This window comes from Heliangelus exortis, chromosome 17 (assembly GCF_036169615.1).
Source record: "Heliangelus exortis chromosome 17, bHelExo1.hap1, whole genome shotgun sequence".
Taxonomy (NCBI): Eukaryota; Metazoa; Chordata; class Aves; order Apodiformes; family Trochilidae; genus Heliangelus; species Heliangelus exortis.
This window is the reverse complement of record NC_092438.1, coordinates 120,233-130,264: the sequence shown is the minus strand read 5'-3', so window position 1 is coordinate 130,264 and position 10,032 is coordinate 120,233. Positions and strand designations below refer to the sequence as shown.

Genomic DNA, 10,032 nt, shown 5'->3' with positions numbered 1-10,032 from the left:
GCGGGGCCGAACCACCCTGTGGGGGGGGGGAGGGGGTAGAAGGGGCCGAACCAATTCACGGGGGGGGGGGAAACGAAGGAAAGAAAAAGGCATCTGAGAGAAGCTGAGAAACTCTCCCCCATCGGAATGAGTCCTACTGGCAGGACAACTATCTTTTCCCTAACTCTTGGGAAAATGTTAACACAAATGTTAACTGTCACCATGCTCCGTGTGCCACACCCAGCTACACAGAAAATCTTCTTAAAAGTTCCCTGCTGCAAACACATCCTCTGCAGGCCCCGGCACCAGCCTGACCTTCCACAGGCAGCCCAGCTTTTGAGCAGCCAGCCTGAAATGAGCCACTAATGGCTGTAATTAGCCCCATTGCTGGGCATCAGCCAGGGGAGAATTTAAAAGCAGCAACTTGCCTCAGGCTCTGAGTCTCACTGTTACAACTTTGTTATCTCCTGTTTCTGCTCTCAGAACATCAGATGTGATTGTTTTGAATTAACAAAAAAACCTGCACGGAACACTTGCATTCCTCACAATAACTGATCCCACAGCAGGGAATAAAAGCTGCATCAGTCAGTAGGGCTTTGCAAAGAGCACACAAGAACTCATCAGGTATGGGACCATCAGAGGAGGAGGGCTCTTTGGATAAAGAGAAAGGCTTTTTCTTCTTTCCTCTGGCATATGCTTCCCTGGAGGCAGGGTGGGGAAGGAAAAACACAAAAGTTAAACACGGCTACATGGAAAAAGTTAAAGACAGGCACACGGAAAAATTTTCCAAGCTTTGGATTTTATCAAAGGAAGCAAGAAATGGAATTCTGCTCACCTCATGTAAGCCGTCTTAAATACATTTATATTAAACTACTTTTTTTTGGTTGCTTTGGCACTCCAATGCTTCCCCATGATTTCTCTTGTTCCCTTTTTGGGAACTTATGCATTAATACTTATGCATTAAGAGTTGGTATTGCATATTTCCCCATTCTTGTCAGCAGAGCTTCCTTTGTATTGGGATCTTTCACCTCCAGCATGAAACTCCTTGGAATTCCTGTGCTCTTTCTAACTCTGGGATCAGGCTCGACAGTTTAGGCTCAACACTCCTCATTTAACTGTTGCAGACCCACTGAAATGTCCATAACTTACAGCCAACTAAATTACTCTGCCAACACTGGGTTTCTAACGTAAAATTAACAAAATGTCTCAGAAATGGTGAACAGCTTCTGAAGGGCTTCCTTGTGTCTTGAAGCTGAATAATACTGCAGGATTACACTGAGGCTGATCAGGTACTCCCCTCCTGTCTTCCCAGCCTGGGATCAACCCTCTATAGAATAGTATCCAAATAGAAACATTTTGTAAACTTAAACCAATGACTTCAAATTATTAAAAATCAAAGTTTTGTTCACATCTCTTTTTATCCAGCTACAGATCATAACATAAGATTTAAAATAACAAAGCAAAGACTCTTGGGGTTTTTTTAAGTATTTGACAAGAAATTCCATATACCTCAATAAGCTGGGCCAGAGAAACAAGTGCAGAGGAGTCACTGATCTCTTCACAAAAAAATAATGAAAGGGTTTTTACATACCTGTTTTCAAGAAATAAAACCCCATCTGAATTAGAGTAAATACTATGAATGCGGTTTGGATAAATGCACTGTGGGAATTACCAGGGTCCCTGGGCCAGCTACACTCACGCTCACAGAGAGAGACATTCATGTGCAGCAAGGAATTCAAACTGATCAGTGACAGCATCACTGATGTCAGATTCAGACTGAGTGGTTTCAGACCTACAGACAAGAAGTTTTCAAGTTGAAACATGACACACCACTCCATGACCAGCAGAGGCTGTATTCTTCACACAACACAGACACACACTTGATGAATTTCTACATTCAGATCTCCTAACAGCTTCTCAAGTGCTCAGACCCCACAACTCTGGGTTAATGTAATGCCTCACCCCATTCTAGTGAAGAAAATTCAGTTATACCTAAAATCAGGATGACAAAAAAAAAAAACATCCCACCCCTTAGTGATTTTTTTATACTGGAAGGACTATTTTGAAATGCAGAGTTACACATCATATGATTCCACCCCAGGTGGTGGAATCAACATCTAGAGCATTACCAGTCAGGTATTTCCTTGTGTTCCTTATCTGTATTTTAGCAGCAGCAGGACAGAGTTTGCAAAGCTGTAGAAAAATGCTGCCCCTTTTCCCAGTGTCAGTTCCAAGTGGTGGTATCTTGAAGAAAGGCTGAACCTTTGGGAAATGGAAGCAGCATCCAAACCTGAAGTCACCCAGATCCAAACATGTCCTGCAGGCAGAAGGGAAGAAAAATGACAGAGCTTTTACCCACAAAGGCACTGGGCTCCAATCTTGTGCTGAATGTGTCCACTGGGCTGTTGGCATTTTCATGTGCAGACAAACTATTCAACTGAACTGCTTCATCAGACAAAGCCCAAAGATCAAATGCAGAACTGCAGAATACCAACTTGGGGAGAAACAATTCTTTAACTGATAGCAATCTATTGAAGACATTTATGTACTCAGAGGGGCCCAAACAATTTCACCTCAGTTATGCAGCTTCAGGAAGAAATGTCCAGGCATTTACAGACACAAAAAGGAATTGTTTAGCTGTACAGAGGTGTCCTCAAAATGTTTGGGATATGTTGGTTTGAGTCGAAAGTAAGAAACAGTACCAAGTATAACAGTAACAGATAACAGTAACAGTGGGTTTTGGTAACATTTTCAAAAATTAGGAAAAAAAAAATTAGGAAAAAAAACCTGTGCAAATGATGGCATTACACAGTTTTGCTATGCTGAATCAAATACATTGCATTTACAACAAAGACTGTGTTTTATTGGAAAATACTTTAAGTTAATGTTTGGGAAATTAATACAAGGGTACATTGTTTGGATGTAAACGCAGGCTGCAATAGAAAGTGTAAGACTGTGATTTTACATACAGCTTTTGATGTTCCACTCGCTGGCTCCCTTTGCCTTCCTCATGTTCCACTCACTGGCTCTGACTGGCTTCTAGAAGAACAAAAAAGGTGATCAGAACTCCAAATAAAGCACTTGTGTCCAACCTTAAGTAGTGAAAGCAGAGTATAAACTAGTTTTCTGATGCACAGAGTAAAACATGTTGAAGACAAAATTCAGTCCCTAACCCCACCTTTTCTTCTTCAAGATGCTGCTGTCCCTGCTGCCCCCCAGCCTGTCACTGCCCAGTGTCCCATCACCCCCAGGCCTTCACTACCCACTGCCAACCCCCAGCAGCCCCCTGGCTCTGCCATGGCTCCCTCAGCAGCCCTGGGCCCATCACTGCCCAATGTCCTTTCACTCTCCCAGACCCTCACCACCCCATGTCCCCCCTGTCACTCCCAGCCTGCCACCTCCCCGTGTCCCCTCCTGTCAGCAACCAGCCATGGCAGAACAGCCTGGGGGAGATGCAGTGGGCTTGGTGGTCACAGGGCCAGTGAAGGGAGGGGATGGCTCAGGGTGTCTGAGTGTCTCTTAGTGCAAGAGGATATAGAAAGAAACATTCTTGGGAACAAGTCCCCAGTGATCACCTGGTTTTTCCTTTTTCCCTTCCAGGTGATGATGGGCAAGCCCCAGGCCCATGCAGCCATTCTCTGCGCACAAGTCCCCTGGGGCTGGGTATCTGACACACGTTTCATAAAAGAACACAGCCCCAGAGATTTGATTTGTTCATCCTCAGCTGGGGAAGGTGTGTGTGTGTGTGTGTGTGAGAGAGGAAGAGCTGCTCTCCCATTTCATTTTTGCACCTTAGCAAAAACATTGCATGATTTACACTCAAGAAATCAAAGGTAAGCGACGCAGATGGCTCCAACCACAAATTTCCACTGACTCCCCAGAAATATGCAAGACCACACTATCAGTCACACTGCCCTCCCTGCTGTAGAGGTGTCAGACCAGAAATGATGATTTCAAGACAGAAAACACAACACAATCCAGCACAACAACAACAAAAAAACAACCTGAAGAAACCAGGTAAACAAACCAAGAGTCCCTAATCAAACCCTAAAAATGAAAACAAGCTTTCATCTTTGAAAAGAAAGCCCAGGGTGCTGGGGCCTGGCCCAGCTGCTCATCACTGCTCTTCTGGGGCTCTGCCCAGCTCCCTGCCCCCAGTTCTTCATCCCTCCCTCTCTCTCGTTTGCCCACCACAAGTTTGGGCTTTCACTGGCTGTCTCCCTCTCAACGTTTCCCAATTCCTCCCTGCCTCTTCTCAGAGCTATTGCTGTTTCTCTCTCTCTTTGTCTCCACATCTTTCCCTCCCTCTCCTCTCCTGGCCTTATTGTCCCTCTCTCTCCTGCAGCCTCTCCCCTTTCCTGCCCCTCCCCTCACCCTTTCCCCTCTCTCCTGCTCCCTCTCCCACCCCTCTGTCACTCCCCTCTCCTGGGGCCTTTTCTGTCTCTCTCAGGCCCCTGGCCCACCCCTGGCCCACTCTCTGTCCATCCCCCCTCTCTCCTCCTTCCCGCCCTTCTCCTCTCTCTCTCCCTCCCTCCCTCCCTCCCTCCCTCTCCCCCTCTTTGCCCCCTTCCCCTCCATCTCTTTCCCGCTCCTCACCACTCTTTTTCCTGCCTTCTCTCCCTGCCCAGATCCCCTTCCTCCTGCTCCCCCTCCCAGCTGGGCGGGGGCCGGGGCAGCCCCGGGGTCGGGCGGGCTCAGGCAGCAGGAGAGGAGGAGAGCCCCGGGGCATGCTGGGAGCTGTAGTCCCGGGGCATGCTGGGAGCTGTAGTCCCGGGGCATGCAGGGGGCTGCCCGGCGGCCATCTTGGTTCCCGGGCCATGCTGGCAGCTGGCATTTCCCCACTCTCCCCATCCCGCAGCCGGGGAAAAACTCCGGGAGGGCGGCATGGATGAGCCAGCAGCTCGTAAAAGCCCTCAAAATGAAGGAGGAAGCATGCAGAGGGGGGATGCAAGGGCAGGTACCCTAGGAGGAGTAGACAGGTGGTTGGAGCAGCTGGGGAGCAGGGCAGGAGAGCCACATCCATCCCAGGTAGAACTTAATCTTGCCAGGGGTGGAAAGAGGAATAAGAAAAGCTTTGAGAGGTACCTCTCTCAGGTGGGCTGAGAGAGTTGGGGCTGTTCAGCCTGGAGAAGAGAAGGCTCTGGGGGGGCCTTAGAGATCCTTCCAGTCCATGAAGGGGCTACAGGAAAGCTGGGGAGGGGCTTTTCACCAGAGAGAGTAGTGACAGGACAAGGATTAATGGTTTTAAACTGAAAGGGGATAGATTTAGGTTAGATATTAGGAAAACCTTCTTCCTCATGAGAGTGGCAGGATACTGGAAGAGGTTGCCTAGAGAAGTTGTTGATGCCCTTCCGAGGAAGTGTTCAAGGCCAGGTTGGACGAGGCTTTGTGACACCTGGTCTAGTGAGAGATGTCCCTGCCCATGCAGGGGGTTGGGTCTTGATGATCTTTAAGGTCCCTTCCAACCCAAGCCATTGTATGATTCTCTGCCTCCTTAGGAGCTGTGTCCTGACTTCTCTGCAGTACTTGAAAAAGCTTGGGTTTTGTTATGGGCAGCTCAGCAGACACCAGTGAGACTCAGTGCCTGAGGCAAGTTGCCTTTAAATTCTCTCCTGGCTGATGCCCAGCAATGGGGCTAATTACAGCCATTAGTGGCTCATTTCAGGCTGGCTGCTCAAAAGCTGGGCTGCCTGTGGAAGGTCAGGCTGGTGCTGGGGCCTGCAGAGGATGTGTTTGCAGCAGGGAACTTTTAAGATGATTTTCTGTCTAGCTTGGTGTGACACATGTGGCATGGTGACAGTTAACATTTGTGTTGACATTTTCCCCAGAGTGAGGGAAAAGATAGGTGTCCTGCCAGTAATTCCTGGTAGGCCAGGAGAATTCTAGATGTCCATTTCCCTCTAGTTATGGGTTAGACTTGTCTAGGGAAACACCCTGCACTTGTGCAATGGCAATGGAGCTTTTGCAGTGAGCTCTGTGCAGTCAGAGGAAGCTAGTTTGCCATTTGAAGATGACAAGTGAGAGAAAAGAACTGGGTTACACAAGAAGGGTTATTTTACCCTCTCTATCATAGAATCATAGAATTGGCTGGGTTGGAAGGGACCTCAGAGATCATCAAGTCCAACCCTTGATCCACTACCGCTACAGTTACTAGACCATGGCACTGAGTGCCACATCCAGTCTCTTTTTAAATATCTCCAGGGACGGAGAATCCACCACTTCCCTGGGCAGCCCATTCCAATGTCTGATCACCCTCTCAGTAAAGAAATTCTTTCTAATGTCCAACCTAAACCTCCCTCGGCACAACTTGAGACCGTGCCCTCTTGTCTTGCTGAGGGTTGCCTGGGAAAAGAGACCAACTCCTTTGAATTGGTTATGAAAAAGCCTCTCCAGGAGAAGAACTCTACCAGCTCTTTGTATGGCTCATAGAGGTGGGGGAGAGCTTCTCAGCTTCTCTCAGATACTTAAGGGACCATTGTCACCTGTAGTGGCAATGAATGAATGCTGAAGCTTAAACCAATGCAAGGTTTAAGGATTAAAGGAGGCTTTTCCTTTCCTTCAGCCCCCTTCCCCCTGTGAATTGGTTCGGCCCCTCCCCCCCCCCACCCCCCCGCCCCCCCCCCCCAACCCCCCCACAGGTGGTTCGGCCCCACCCACCGTTGCCCCTGGCAACTGCTGTTAGGGGCGACTCTGCCGTTGTGGCTCCTGTGCTGAGCTGTGCTGCGCTGTGTCTCTCCAGCTGCTCCTGGTTCAAGATCTGAACAGGTTGCACCTCGCTGCTGCCCACGGTCACCTGTCCTGGCTGAGGTTCTGGAACTCGTGGATCAAGATTTTGGGGCATCGACTGCCGTGACAGGGAGAATCGGTGAGGGGCTGCGGGCAGCATGCTCGGGTGGCCTGTGGGAGCATCCCCCCTGCAGAGTTTGTGTGGGATCCCCTTGGAGCTGATTGCTTGCAAAGCAAGATGTGCCCTGTCAGCTGGGAGGGGGAACTTGAGAGCTTTCCAGTGCCGGGAGCTGCTGGGTGGGCGCCAGTGCTCCTGGAGGTGCTGGGCTGCTGCTTGGCCCTGCTCTCCCTGCAGGGTTCTCTTGCAGCTGCTGAGGTCTCTCCTGCCCTGTGGGTGATGTGTGCGGGGTTGGAGCAGCAGGAGCAGCAGGGTCCCCTGGGCTGGGTGGTGCCACAGCTTTGGTTCTTTCCTTGTCTGTCAGTGTTAAGCTCCCATATTTAATTCTCAGGACACCTCTCCATCTGGCATCTGCAAACGGCCACACAGAGGTCGTCACATTTCTAGTAAAGCACGGCAGCCAGTTGGATGCTGTTGATAATTTTGGGAGAACACCCCTGATGAAGGTGAGTGAGAGAAGTTCTGCTCTTGGAAGAGGGGCTTATTGAGTGTGCATGAAAGGAGAGGTGTCTGGCAGGACTCTTGTGCGCAGAGCTGTGCGGAAACACGCCTGTTGGATTTGGAGTGGAACAGGCACCTGTCAGGTCATCTTTGCAGGTGCTCTTCTTTGCCAGTGGTCAGAAGCTGGGCGAGCTGTGATGGAGTGAAATGTGAATTCTGGAAGTCCTTCATTTTTTTTTGTGTGTGTGTGTGTTGTTCCCAGGCAGTACAGCTCAGAGAACAAGACTGTGTGACTTTTGTGCTAGAGCAGGGTGCCGACCCAAATCTTGCAGACATCGATGGCAACACTGCCCTCCAGTTGGCCATCCTGGCTCGTAGTAAAAACCTCGTGGGGCAGTTAATCAAGCATGGTGCCAAACTGGGTGCCAAGAATAAGGTAAATATAAATATTTCTTCAAGAAGTCCTTTCAGAAAGTTGCATCGATACTTCTTTTACAGATTTTTTTTTTTTTTACTTTGATTATTAAGATGATGCATTTCTCTGACTTTTCAGAAGGGCAGTACCCCACTAACTCTTGCTATCACTGAAGAACACGAGGAGATATTAGAAGATCTCCTGAAAGCAGGAGCTGATGTGCATGCTCGAGATGAGCAGGAGAAGGAGGGGGTGCAGGAAGAAGGAGGGGGTCCAGGAGGAGGAGGTGGTCAAGGAAGAGGAAGGGATCCAGGAAGAGAAGGGGATTCAGAAGGAGGAGGGGGTCCAGGAATAAGAGGGTATCCAGGAATAGGAGAGGTTCCAGGAAGAAGGAGGGGGTCCAGAAGGAGGAGAGGGTCAAAGAATAAGAGGGGGTCCAAGAATAGGAGGGGATCCAGGATTAGGAGGGGGTCCAGGAACGCAAAGACTTTGGTTTGCTCCTTGAGTGTTTATCCAAATGTGTTCATTGTAAAGGAATGGGGAAAATACTTCTTCCGAGAGCAAGTTGGAATGAAAATAATGACTGTGTCTGTGTCAAATGATCCATGGCATTGCATGTTTTGAATCTTTCAGAACCCCACTCATGATTGCTGCTTCTGTTGGGGAGATGTATTTGGTCAAAGTTCTCCTTTCTCACGGAGCCAATTGTCGCAGCGAGGGAAGACTCGGACACTCAATATGAGTTATCAGCAAGCTTCATTTATTGATTATAGCACACTATATTTTTGCAGTCCTTAATAAGCTAATACATATTCTGTAATCTAACCACCCTATTGGATATTATTCTAAATGTCAACCCCACCTTAAGTTCCTTGGTTATCTACATCCTTCTGTTACATTCTTTAGCTAACCACAAGTCCCTTTTGTTGTATAATGGCTACAGTCAAGGACATAGTGCCCATACGAGGTGGTAGTTAGCAACATTCATGCAACATCGGCAGATCAGACTAGCTGAGTTTGATGTTTCCCAAGAACTTCTTCAGCCATCTGCAACATGTCTACATGGCCCTTGTCACATAACCAATCCTCCACAATTCCCCCGTTTTTATTTTGTGCAATCATAACTTGTGTAGTCAGACGACTGTCCTGGTTTGAGCCAGGATAAAGGTGATTTTCTTTTTTTTTTCTTTTGCTTTTAGCTAAGTCTCTTGTAAGCAGTTGCACTTGCTGAAATTAACAGCAAGTTTCTCAGACAGTGTGTCTTTCTAGGACTGATAACACTCGATGTTTATAGTTACTGCTAGAGACTGGTAGGTAGAGCCAAGGACACTGCTCAGGTCTGAGGAAAACATAAAGAGGTCCCTCCTGCAGCCCTCCTCTGGGGAGGAACGGACAAGACAGATGCCAGAATTGACCAAACAGAGTATTCCATCACATATACGTCATCCTCAGTATAAATTTGAGGGATCGCGAGGGCCAAGCCAGATTCCCTGCTTCCGGCTGCCTGCCCTTCCTGCCTTTCCTGCTTCCCTTCCTTCACCCGGCATCCTGGAGGGATCCAGTCCGTTCGTCTGCCTGTGGTCCTGATCCGTGCCAGCCCATATCTGTGTGTTCCTGCCTCCAGTTCCCAACTGCTGCCGACTCCAGGAGTCCAGCCTGGACTTTCCCAGAGCTGCCCTGCAGACTCGGTGGTGACGTGAGAGCTAGTGGGGGAAAGGGGGGAGGAATGTGGTATCCATTTTCTTGTATATTTGTATATATTTAGTAATTTTTTCCTATTTATCATTACTGTTTCATTAAAGTTGTGTAGTTTAGTTTCCAACCCATAAGTCTCTCTCCCTTATTCTCTCTCCTTTCTTATAAGGGAGGAGAGAGAGATTAATAGAGAGCGTCTGTTACTCGGTTTAATTGCCGGGCCAGTGTTAAACCGTGACAGGCGACTAAGACTTTTCCTTACACAGGACAATATGAGCTGAGAAACAACAATAATCAACAGTGTCCTGGTTTGGGCCAGGATAAAGGTGATTTTTCTGAGTTTCTTGTAGATGGTTGAACTTGCTGAGGTTGACAGCAAGTTTCTCAAATGGAGTATTCCATCCCATGTGCGTCATCCTCGGTATGGAGTTGGGGGATCGCGAGGACCGAGCCACACCCTTACCAGCTGATCGGCCTCACCTGGGATCACCAGCAGAAGTGCTGGGTACCACCCCCCTTAACAGCTAATTGGTCTCACCTGTAGTACTATAAAAGACCAGCAGAAGCTCCCTGGCTGCCTGCCTGTGGCCCTGCTTGC

At 48.5% G+C, this 10,032-nt stretch overlaps 1 long non-coding RNA gene across 1 annotated transcript; it reads right to left on the bottom strand.

Annotated features, from left to right (window-relative positions):
• Positions 1 to 1,084: 1,084 nt before the first annotated feature.
• Positions 1,085 to 2,186, bottom strand: LOC139804285 (uncharacterized). The gene is made up of 3 exons (XR_011729322.1): positions 2,109 to 2,186; positions 1,685 to 1,771; positions 1,085 to 1,306 (listed from the first exon to the last, which is right to left on the bottom strand). It is a non-coding gene; the product is annotated as an uncharacterized lncRNA (long non-coding RNA).
• Positions 2,187 to 10,032: the final 7,846 nt, after the last annotated feature.